The 12,667-nt window shown below is 47.1% G+C and overlaps 1 protein-coding gene across 5 annotated transcripts in view; it reads left to right on the forward strand.

Annotated features, from left to right (window-relative positions):
* FAM168A (family with sequence similarity 168 member A) overlaps positions 1–12,667 on the forward strand; it is a 132,502-nt gene that overhangs the window by 102,701 nt on the left and 17,134 nt on the right. The window lies entirely within an intron of this gene.

Below are 12,667 nucleotides of genomic sequence, written 5' to 3' on the forward strand. Positions count from 1 at the left end.
AGGCATCCCTGCCCACTCCAGGGAGGTGGAATTGGATGAGCTTTAAGGTCCCTTCCAGCCCAAACCATCTGTGATTCTGTGATGCTTTGAACTCAAATACATTTCCTGAAATGCTTCCAGCATAAATTTAGAAAATTCTAGACTCCTAATAGAGTTCTCATTAATTTGTTTTACTGGAAATTAAATGCTAAAAGTGAGTCTTTCAATTGCTGTTATATTTCTCAATTTCTTTGCTGTTGGTCCTGTCATTTTTGAAAAGGATTGGGGCAGAAAGCCCAGTTCTTGATGGCAGTGCTGGGGCACTGCTTGACTTCAGCTGGATTTTGGATCTAAGATCTCATTTTATTTTTTTCAAGGACAGCAGCTTAGATTTGAGCTGTGGGTGACCTGGGGAAGCAGGGGGTGGGTGCTACCCGTTAGAATTCCACCTAGGAACTGAAGCTGATGTTCAATCATGGCTTCCCTCAATTTATTGCAGTGAGGACAGTGACTGGGATAAATTAATTGTAATGCATTGATTTTGTGCTGGAGATCTGCAGAAGTTCATTAGCATTGAGCAGGAGCACTGCCTGACCAGCTGCCTGGTGGTTATTTGACCAAAATGAGTCACTTTGTGCCAGCAAGGACACCCGAGATGTCACCGTGCACCGAGGACTGCGTTTGATGTTTGCCAGGTGACCTGGACCTGGCACTTGCCTGTGTTTAAAAGAAGGAGCAAAATCTTTAGAAGAGTTTCCTAAGGCTGCTCCATTTCCCATCAGTCTGTGAAAACCACATTCCTATAGGAAATTGCTGATTTCTTTAGGCCATTCTTTAGGCCATTCTTTAGGCTTCCTCAGAGCCTCCTTTGCCATCACAGGCAGGGAGAGCTTCCACTATCTCAGCTTGCTCCAAGCCCTGTCCAGTCTGGCCTTGGACACTGCCAGGGATGGGCAGCCAGAGCTTCTCCAGGCAGTGTAATGTGTGAATCCATAAAGAGCTTAGAGAGATGAGGAATTGTCTCCATGTTTTATAGTGCTAAGGCTTTAGAATAATTTAAAAGCAATCTTCACACAGAGCTTTTAAAATAACCCTCTCCAATAAAATAAATGTAGTTTATGCTTGCCCTGCTTGGAAGTAGACCAGGACTTTGTGGATGATGGGAGGTCTCCCATGTGCTGAGATGGAGTGGGAGGCAGAGGAGGATTTCAGGGGCTCTAAAGGGAAAGCAGCACCGCTGCCTACGGAAGCACTGGTGAGGGACTGTGTGCTGCCAGTCATGTTGTGCCAGGGTAAATACAAACTTGGTTTATTTTAGCTATTTTAGTTATTTTTAAATGTAGACACAACCTCGGCCGATCCTTTATTTCTCAACTGTTCCCGTTAACATTTTTAGGCAGAAGAAAAAACCTGCCAGGAGTTTTGGCTCTGTAGAGAAAACAGGGTGTCCAGAGAAGCTGTGGCTGCTCCTGGATCCCTGGCAGTGTCCAAGGCCAGGCTGGACAGGGCTTGAAGCAGCCTGGGACAGTGGGAGGTGTCCCTGCCCGTGGCAGGGGGTTGGAACTGAATGAGCTTTAAAGCCCCCTTCCACCAACCATTCCATGATTCTGTCCATAATCCATAATTATGTGGATATATTGCTATTTTCAGTTTCAGGTGCCTCAAATGATATTTTATGAAGTACATCTGATGCCACGAGTCAATGGCAGTTTTATAGTGTTGGCTTTTTTGGTTGCAATTTTAAAGTCCATCTGTGAGATTCCCCTGGATGCCCCTTCCCTCTCCTTCGCTGCGCTCCTTGCTTAAATCATCCCTCAGGTTCTGCTGGTCAAACCGAGCCTGCTGATATGCTGAGTCCCAAACCATAATTAGTCATCTTCCCTTTTGTAGGCTGATTTTTCAAGCCAGCAGCCCCCAGTACAGGAGGGGGTGATGTGAACCCCCTGATTTTATTTTGCTCGACATCTTGCCTTTGGCTCCTTCAACTTCTGAGCTTTTCTCTTTTTTCCTCTCCCTTTTCCATCCCAGTCCATTACTCTAATTTGCTGCTCCTGGAGGGAGCTGCTGATCCTTTTTGCTGTTTCCCAGCCACGCTGGATGTGTTATTTTTAAGGCAGCCTCACTACCTGCAGCACGATGACTCAGTTTGGGTTTGCCAAATCCCCACGTTTCTGCCGAGAAGTCGGCTCCTGGACTGAATTCCTGAGAGGATTGTTGGGAGCACAGCATGGAATCCCCAGATCCTTGGAGGATGTTAAAGTCACAACTATTCCCTAAACACAACCCAACACTGCCCTTCTAAAATGAGGGGGCAGAGAGTGCCCCAAGGGCCTTTAATTCACCCCATCCCTGGAAATCTCCAATGCCAGGTTGGATGAAGCTTTGAGCAACCTGTTTTTTTAAATCCCTCCAGGGATGGGGACTCCACCACTTCCTTGGGCAGCCCAGAAAATCCTTTCCATGAAGAAATTTTCCATCCTCCTCCCTCGCTCTCCATCTGCCACCCATCCTGAGAGTCACAGGGGTCTCCCAGTTATCCATGTGAAATAATTGCCCCACACTAATCTTGGAATTTTTTTTTAAACAAGCCTGGCTGCTTCCCTGTGTCAAAAATAAGCAAAAGAGGACCTACCACAAATCTATCACTTTTTAGTTGCGTGAGCAACCAGGAAGATGCACCTCAACCATAAAATGCAATTTATTTAATTAAGCAATTGCTTTGCTGAGTTGGACCAGCGTAGAAATCCTTGCTTTATAGCAAGCAAATAAAAACTCTGCTAACACATCCCAGGCTGTCACCCCTCAGCTGTGTGGGGTTTATTACATTTGGAGTTTCTTGCAGGCTTTTTGTAAGGAATAAAATATTTACAGGATGGAGGGAAGGGATTTCTATTTGCTTTTTTGGATTTATTTTTTTCTTCCCAAGCTTTCTGAAGCAATGCTCTACCAGAACAGCTGGTGCAAAAACATAACTCCAATTCAAGTATTCCCAGAAATTGGTTGGGCTTGGGGTTTTTTTTAGGAGAGGGATTATAGGGCACAAACATGGTTTATAACACTTCTTTAGGAGTTGAAAAATTCAGTTTATGAACCAGAAGTAGTAAATTCTGCACAGCCCTGTGATTCCAGTGCTGTTCTTCCTCCCTGGGTTTCGGTGAGTTGGGCAGGAGCTGGTGGGATTCTCAAGGGCCAGGTGTAACAGTCAGGGAATCTCATACCAGCTCTTGGCTGGAAAATCAATAACAAAAACCTTGGGATAAGGGTTCTTTGTGGGATCACTGTATCCCTGCTGCCTTTCTGACAGAACCTTTGCACTTCCAAGCTGCTGAAATCAGATTTTATTTCCACCGGAGCCGTTTTTTAAACAGCACGGTGGAGTTTTGCCAGTTCAAATATTAGGGATTCTCAGCTTCCCCCAAGCACAATTTGAATCCAATCTCCTGGCCCAAATGCATGTGAGAGACCCATTAAGCCTTTTAACACCCAAACCCTGCTTTTGTTAATATTCTCTGTGTGCTCCATCTGCTGCTGTGTTTGTCCACAGCCAATGGATTTGAGAGCAGTTCACTTCTCCGGTCTGAGGCCAAAATGTCCAAAATACCATATGGACATTTGAAAGTTAATGAGCATTTAAAATTTTCAATATCTAAGGCTCTTGTGATCCCTAAACCTGAGTCTTCCTGAGTTTGGCTTCTTCTGGTAACCCTAAATGTTTTATCATTTTGAATTTTTATCTTTGCAAACGAAAATCACTGCATTCATGCTTTCAAACTGGCCCTTTGGGGCAGTAATTTGATTTGTAACATTGTTTTGACTGTTCTGGAGTTGCTTATTACTAAAATGAGCTGAAACAGGAAATTTGGTGTCCCCAGGAGATGTTGTGTAAGGGTGTGAATCAAGGATGAAGTCAGGAGGATGCTGCCAGTGCCAGAGGAGAATGTGGAGTGTAAAAAGCAGAGATGGGAGCCGGGACAACTCTTGTGCTATAGAGAGACTTAATTAGTCAATTAATTGATTGATTACTGGGGAGTTCCTGTTGTGTTAATTGGTCATGCTCAGGGCACTGCTGGGCACCTTGGCTTTGGCAGCACACCTGGAATACCATTTTAAAGTTGGTTCCAACACTGGCAAATTCAATTCAAGCGTCTTGAATAAGAAAAACTAAAAGCAAGGAGCTTTCTGCCATCGCTTCTTCCATCCCAAACCATTCCAGGATTTATTTTGTACCAGCTGTTGCAAACACCAACTTGCCCCAGAAAAAAGGAATTATGATAGATAGAAAACAGGGGCAAATTCCCAGTTCCAGGATCTAGGAGGGCATCAGGAATGCAGACTGGAGCAGTTGCCTTTCCTTAGCTGGAAGCACAGAGGTTTTGCATGGACCACACTGTCTGTGACAGAGCAGGAATTACAGCTGGAGCAAAAACCTGGGGCTTGAGCTGATTCTCTTTTTAGCTCCTGGCTTGGGAGCAGAGCTGAAAAGGATGGATTGAAAATTAGCCAGATGAACAAGTGCATTTTGGACATCACAAAGGGCTGTTTTCTGGGCAGTTATTGTAAATACCCTGCTGTAACCTATAACCTGAGGGCATGGAGAGCGTGGAGTCCTGCCTGCATTTACGTTCCCAGCTGCTCCAGGAAGGGCCTTCACACCCCTCTAGAGCTGCCATAAAAACTCTGTCAGAGCAGATCAGGAGCATCCAGGTGAGGCTCTCCTCGCCCTCCACAAATCCAGGGAAATGGCAAATTCATGATTGAAAAGCAAAATAATGCATTCCTGGGAGTGTCCAAGGCCAGGCTGGACGGGGCTTGGAGCAAGCTGGGATAGTGGAAGGCGTCCCTGCCCTTGGTGGGGGTGGAACTGGATGGGCTTTAAGGTCCCTCCCAACCCAGAACATCCTGGGATTCTAATACTACATGGTCTGTTTCAAGCTGAGCACTCTTCTGCCATCTTAATTTATTTTAAGACTTTCCAGCTAAATATTTCCCTGGGGATCATTGTTGGATAAGGTTGAGCCACAGTTGAGTATTTAAGAAAAACTGTGAAAGAGCTTCTTTATCTCAGGCTTCCCCTTTCTGTGGAGCAACAAACCCTTCTATTTTATCAGTAGGGGCTGTTCATATCCTACTTTGGATTCTTCAAATACAGAAGGAAGTAAATCATTGCAAGGAGAATCAATATTGCACACATTAAACCTTTTCCAGAACTTCTTTCCCACAGAGCCTTGTCTGAACACAGGAGAGGATACGACACATGTCTCTGGCCCAGAAGTGATATTGATTGACAGTCTGACAAGTTCTGTCACTCTGGTTTATTTATAGTGTGTGCACTAAGCAATCAACAATCTCTCTAATATTTTTGGACAGTTGCTCCTAGTTTTCAGGATGAGTTTTGCTCATCCAAATGCATCCCGTATGCAGACAGCTGCAGTAAGGCCTGGGAGGTTTGTTTTGGACGTAGGTGGGAAGCAAAACTGAGGTGGAATTGAAATAAGAATGGAAATGGGAATGATCTCTTTTGTCCAATAGCTTGCAACTGTATTGAACCTTAGAAACCGGTCTGAAAGCAAGTTTTGTCTGAGCAAGAGAAAATCAGGGCAATGCGAGTCCAAAACAGTGCTTCTGTCATTTTCTTAATATCTTTTTGGGCTCGTAAATTCTCCTAATTCCTGGCATGATGAAGGAGAGAGCTTCCAGCTGACGTATGGCGTCATGCAACCACAAAGTCGTTGCATGGAAGAGCTCAGAATTCTGTGCAAAATCTTTGCTTTTGCAGCTGAATTCCCAAGCAGCCAGGATTCTGCAGCTCCTCAGGGGAGGGAGGCCCCACCATCCATCCCCTTGTCTTTGACCTCCAGCTGGGAAAAGCTCCTCCAGGCAGGCAGGACCCCATTGTGTCAACGCTGTGACCCTGTGGAATGGAGACAAACAGGCAGTGCCACGTGTCCAAGCGTCCTGCCAGACACTGGAAGTTTTCTCTCCATCACCCCATGCCAGAGGCACCTCTGCCACTCCCAGCACTCTCAGCCGTGCTTTCTCAGGAGTCTGTGCAGTATAAAGGAAATGGTCATCAAAAGAAAATATTTCCCGCCAGATTCCTGTGGGTTTTGTCGGGATTTTGGGGTGGTTGGGTTTGTCCGTGAGGCTGCAGCAGCACGGTTGTGTTATCCATGATGCCTGTGGAGCTCCTGTCCTTGGGATCCAAGAGTTGTGCTTACCATGTAAAATGTGGATAACCCACAAGGAGAATTCCTTAAGGAGTGTGTGCTTTCACACAAATGGAATTCACCACGCTCTGGATCAAGCTGTGATCCTGGGGAGGGAGAGGAAGGAGACAGAAAGAGGTACAGACGTCTTTTCAGCAGAGAGGACCTGCACTCGTCCTCATCCTCTGCTCTGCAAGTCCAGAGCTGCCTCCCCTCCTGGGGAGCCTGCCTCCCCCTGTGTAATGTCTTCACAATCCTGGGAATGTGGAGCTGGAGTGATGGGATATTGGGAAGAAATCATTCCCTGTGAAGGTGCTGAGAGCCTGGCACAGGGTGCCCAGAGAAGCTGTGGCTGCCCCTGGATCCCTGGAAGTGTCCAAGGCCGCGTTGGCCGGGGCCTGGAGCAGCCTGGGAAGGTTGGTGTTGCATGGCCCTGGGTAATGAGCAGGATGTGGTTGCTGTTTATGTAAAGGGAAGGACCCTTCAGGTGAAAAAAGAATCACCTGTAAAAGGTCTTCAGGAGTGAGGTTGTCCAATGTGAGAGCAGATCTTTTATTAAAGCCGTTGCTGTGTCCGCTGATTCCACATTCATTTGACTGCTCCACTCTTGGGCTGATGAGGCTTGAAACAGTAATAAGGGGGTGGCATTTTTTCATGGGAACAAATGTATTTATTACCCTCAGAGCCTTCAGAAATGCTGGATTCTCAACCATCCATTAACTTGCTCTTCAGAACAGTCCCACCCTTGCTTTCAGCTTTTCCTCTATTTTTATATCCATTTAGCATGAGTGGGCTGGAATAGTTTCATGGCAAGGCAGTGAGTGAGTGATGGGGTAGCTGTGGTTATGTGGGATGATCAGTGTGAAATGAAACCTGCTCCAGCTCCTGGGCTCCTGCAGCATCCAGGTGCATTTACCTGGCTGCTTGTCCAAGGAGAGGACTCAGGAGATGTTTGGATAGAACTTGCCATGGAAATGTGTCCATCACACAAATGGATCTGTGTGATGAGGGAAGAAGGGAAAGGTTATCCTGACTTTCCTGCCCTGAGCTGGCAGAGCAGGATTCACTCAGAGATGTTTTAAACAGTTCCCACTGAGCAGGGAAGGTCTGGCAATGCCCTGTGTAAGAAGCTGCTCAGAGGTCACCTGCCTAACTCCCATGTGCCAAGGGATATTCCCTGGGGACAGCTCCCCAAAAGGCAGGAGGAGATGCATGGCCTAAGCCTGGAGTTCTGCAGCTGTGTGAGGAGCCAAGCAGGCTGGGAAGATCCTTCTGGAATGAGATTGGCTCATGCCATGGGAGAGGCAAGCTTTGACAACACCCCTGCTGTGAGTCCTTTCGGAAATGCTGGAGCTCTTCATCTCTGGAGGCTGGTTTCCGATGCAGAATTAGTTCCCAGATGTCCTTCTCAGCTCTTTTCCCTGTGTCCCCTCTCCATCACATAGCCAGGCACATTCTTTCCGGTGTCATTGCTCCCAGCAATCAACGTTCAAGAGCCTTTGCTGCGAGTCTGGCTGGTGGAGGCTTTGGTGGAGCTGTGCCAGGGAGCCTACGTGGTGTCTGCTCTCTCATTTCTCACTTCTGGGGTAATTCCTCAAGTACTAAATCTGCACATTCATTTCCCAACATGTGATTTTCTGCAGGAATAAATTCCCAATCGGTCTAAAGGGAATGGATTTACTGCGGCGTGTAGTTTGAAGGCATGAAGTTTCTCACGTTTTTGTCCTGAGAAGGTGCTTGTAAATCCTATTTTTGAAGAGTTTCTGAGGGCTGGGCAATAAAGAATGAGAAATGCTGGATGGGCTTAAAATAGAACATGAAAGTGTTTTGCAGGGGAAAATGCTTTGGCTCCATCTGGCTGACCCGAGGAGGTGATCGTAAAGCAGAAATGTTCCTGGGGCTGCTGCAGCTCCAAAGCTGTCTGTCACTCCGCAGAAACAGAGGGCTGGACAGTGGTTAACAGGGTTTAGAGGGAGAATTGGTAAAATAGAATCACAGAATCAGGTTGGAAAAGCCCTCCAAGACCATCGAGTCCAACCATTCCCCCAGAACTGCCAAAGCCACCACTGACCCATGCCCCCGAGCACCACATCAGCATGGCTTCAGGCGTGGGGACTCACCTCTGCCCTGGGCAGCTGTGCCAGGGCTGGACAACCCTTTCAGTGGAGGAATTTTCACAATATCCAATCTAAACCTCCCCTGGCCCAGCCTGAGGCCGTTCCCTCTCCTCCTGTCCCTGTTCCCTGGGAGCAGAGCCCGACCCCCCCAGCTGCCCCCTCCTGTCAGGGACTTGTGCAGAGCCACAGGGTCCCCCCTGAGCCTCCTTTGCTCCAGCCTGAGCCCCTTTCCCAACTCCCTCAGCAGCTCCTGGGGCTCCAGCCCCTTCCCAGCTCTGTTCTCTTCCCTGGACACGCTCCAGCCCTTCAAGGTCCTTCTTTTTGGGAGGGGCCCAAATAATCTCTTGTATTTATCCACCTTGGAGCGATGAATGCCACAAGAGGGACAGTTTTGTGTGGCTGCCTGGCTTTTCCTTCCAGGGTGTGTTGGTGGTTAATGAGCTCTCAATTGCAGCAAGTGTGGCGCTGGAGTCCTTGGCAGTTCAAGGAGTTGAAGTGTGGTCTTATAGTGCTTTGTCCTGCCCTTAGATAAGGGACTTTATCATCTGTCCCTATAAAAATCCTTGTGACATGGCCACTTTCAGGAGTCTGCACTGCTTGAGACTCGTGAAGAAAAAGAATGAAGGAGAATATTTTGTCTTGCAAATTAATGTCGGCTGCTTGTAGCAATTAAGGCCTTGATCAGATAATGGTCAATGAAACTACTCTTGAAAAAGTGAAATGGCACATGCTGGAATTGAGTGTTGTAAGTGGCAATTCCCAGTGGGTGGGAGGCTGAGACATGGACCAAAGCATGGGCCCTGTAGCCAAGGAGAAGCAAACTCTCTTTCAAGGATTTCGAGAGAACCCAGTGCTTCAGAGCCTGAGCACTTGTGGATTGTCATTGGCTGGGTGTTATTAGATGATTTTGATGCAGAAACATTTAAAATGCATGTAAAATTAAAGGTGGCTTTAAAATACCTACTTATGCAGCCCCATGTGCTTTTCCCTTTGCACGGTTATTGTGTGGTGACTTTTAAAGCAGCTCAGTCAGTGCTTCCCAGAGCTGGAGTGCTGCATGTTTTCCTTGGGGAGGAGATTAAATGAACACTGCCTTTCTTACTCCTATTGATTGTGGAGATGATATTAAATTAAAATAAGCCACAAAATATCTTTGGATATTCTGAGGAATCGAATAAATTTTGTTCAATATTTTTCATCTCATTTTCTTTCCTTCTGCACCACAGCAAAGCCCCAAGCCCCAGCAGAGACAGAGTCCTGTCATGTGCAGATCCATAGAAAGTAAAGGATATTTTCTTTCTGTTCCTGACATTTTCATGTCAAGTGGGTTTGAGCCTCTTGCTGTTATTTTTCATTCAAGGTGACGAGGCAGGACAGACGTGGCAGGAGGGGAGCAGTGTCAGCAGGAGGAACAGCGATTTACAGGAGCTCTCTTAGGTTTTCCAGGGGGAAAATCAGAGCAGGATGCCAGATGCTTTGGTGTTGCCACCTTTGCTGAGCTCATTCCTGGTTGTTGGATCCAGACTTTGCCTTGTACCCAAGGGAATGTAAGACATGGGGACCGTCATGGGCGACCACAGCTTTTGCTTCCATGCGGGAGCTGATTTGGGATTATTTGGGGATGAAGAAGAGCCAACAAAAATATCCTAGAGGCTCAAAACCAGTAGAATATAAAAATTATAGGATTTTGGAGTAGTTTGAGTCAGAAGAGACCTTTAAAAGCCCATCCAGTGCCATCCCCTGCCACATGCAGGGACACCTTCCACTATCCCAGCCTGCTCCAAGCCCCGGAGTCCAACCTGGCCTTGGACACTTCCAGGGATCCAGGGGCAGCCACAGCTTCTCTGGGCACCCTGTGCCAGTGTTTTGTCACCCTCATTGTACAAAATGTCTTCCTCACATCTAATCTAAATCAAGCCTCCTTCAGTTTGAAACCTTTCCCTTTGTCCAATCACAACAGGCCCTGCTAAATAAAAAATGTCTCATGTATTTTTGAACCTGCTGATTTTGAATGCTGGGAATTTCCAGGCATGTTTCTCCTGGCACAAATTGCCCCAGATTCTGCTACTTTCTTATTTTTCACTATGTCCAAAAAAAGGAGCAAACCACATGAATTTTCCTGTACCTTTCCCATCTCTGCTTCCCCTTAAAATAGAAAGGACAAGTTTTCTTGCTGGAGGTCAGCACTTATCAAAGTTTATGAGATCAGAGTGGAAGATAGTGCAGAGCAGGGCTTCTTTTTGCATCCAAAGCTATTAAAGCTTCCTTGATAGAAATCGTATTTATTCGAGCCGAAATGATTCCAAAACCAGCCCTAACTTACCTTCAGAACAACAAAAGATACCACGGTAAGGAAGAGTCCTGCCAAGCAGAAACTAAACCCCCAAAAAAGGAGAAAGACTGATTGAGTCCCCAACCCTGGAGGGTTTTAAAATAGGTGTGGATGTGGCACTTGGGGCATGGGTTCGTGGTGGCCTTGGCAGTGCTGGGGAGCGGTTGGACCTGATGGTCCTAAAGGTCTTTTCCAAGTGAAACAACTCTGTGATTCTATAAATACACAGTTGCCTCCATCTGCCTGAAATAAACCCTTCAATATTCGTCTGGATGGAAAATCTTACCCAAAGCCACACTTTTCCTGTGGTTTGATTTATTTCAGGCCCTTTTTAACGTATAACCCCAATGGTGCAAAGTTCAGTCCGAGTAAAGGAGGGCTTTTTTCCTGAATTTGACAGTGGGTGAGTGCTGGTGGCACCTCAGAGGGCACAGGTGAAACATTTGTGACCACACAGGACTGTGTTTGTCGCGGCCGGTGACTAAGGACTGTTAATTAAGGATTATTGCTAAAGACTGCAGCAGTTTGTGGGACTCAGGGCTTATCTGGGGGGATTTTCCAGCAGCAGAGATGAGAAGAACTTGAGAGACTGTCATCTAGATCCTAATCCTTCGGGAATGAGCAAGGGACTTCCCAACACCATGGCACACACACAGCCAACATCATCTGTGCTCGTGGCAGGGGGTGGAATTAGGATGATCTTTGAGGTCCATTCCTATTCCGACCCGTCTGGGATCCTACCAAACCAGGTGCCAAGATGGTAAAACCCCATGGAGAAACACAGGTGGGAGAATTTTAGGGAAAATATGCTTCAAGAAGTGAGCTGGAGTTGGTTTAACAGCCCTGGCCAGATTGTCAGGAGGAAATGGGAAGAGTGTGGAGCAGTGAATGTCCTGGAAAAGACATGGTTATCTTCTAATGAAGTGGAGAGAAGGGATATTTCTGATTTAAGATCCTCATCATTAATGCTCTGCTTGCAATCACTGGATCTGCAAATAACTTCCTGAGGAGCTTCTTGATTGCTGAAAGGCTTTAGATATTCCTGGGTATGATGACAACAGAGTTCCATGTAGCCTGGAAAAAAAAAAAAAATCTGTTAAACTGCTGCTTATCCAACATTAACTACAGCAATTTTTAATTAACCTGATTTAGAAGCCAAATATATCACTGATGAAAATGAGAGGGTAGAACATCCAGTCATTTATTCCAGTACAGTGGTCATGATTGTTGAATTAGATTTATTCAAATGAACCTCAACATTTTGCCACAGAAGTCAGTGGTGCCAGGGTTTGAGAGCAGTGGGATTTGGGGCATGGGAGGGGGGACTGTGCTGTGGCTCTTTGGGTGCTCAGCGGGGGGAGTACCGACCCACGCTCGCTTTTATTTAATGAAATAAACTACTTTAAAAGGTGGGTGTAAATCCACTGCTGATTACCTCCTTCCAGCCTTTGCTGGCAGCCAGCAGCCAGTATCAGTGGGGCTTGGCATGGAAACGCTCTCCAAGGGTCATTCCATTGGCTCTGCTCTGGGATGAGGGCCAAGGGGACACGCAGATAAACCGGGCAGTGACGCACAGCAAAGCCAAATTCTCCACCAGCAAAGCAGGATTAACGTGTTCCGTTCACTCTGCCGGGGCGATTTACTCAGCAGCACTTGAGGAGGATGGAGTTACTCGGGTGTTACTCTTTTCAGGAGGGAAAACTTCCAAGAAATTGAAGGAAACAAAAAGCAAAGTGGTGACCAGTGATAGGACCCGAGGGAACATCTGGAGCTGTGGCAGGACAGGTTTAGGTTGGGTATCAGGGAAAGGCTCTTCCCCCAGAGGGTGCTGGGCACTGCCCAGGCTCCCCAGGGAATGGGCACGGCCCCGAGGCTGCCAGAGCTCCAGGAGCGTTTGGACAGCGCTGCCAGGGATGCCCAGGGTGGGGTTGTTGGGGGGTCTGTGCAGGGCCAGGGGCTGGACTGGATGATCCCTGTGGGGCCCTTCCTGCTCAGGAGACTGTGTGATTCTGTGGAAAAGGAGCAGACCGAGG

This window comes from Corvus cornix, chromosome 1, assembly GCF_000738735.6.
Source record: "Corvus cornix cornix isolate S_Up_H32 chromosome 1, ASM73873v5, whole genome shotgun sequence".
NCBI classification, from domain to species: Eukaryota; Metazoa; Chordata; class Aves; order Passeriformes; family Corvidae; genus Corvus; species Corvus cornix.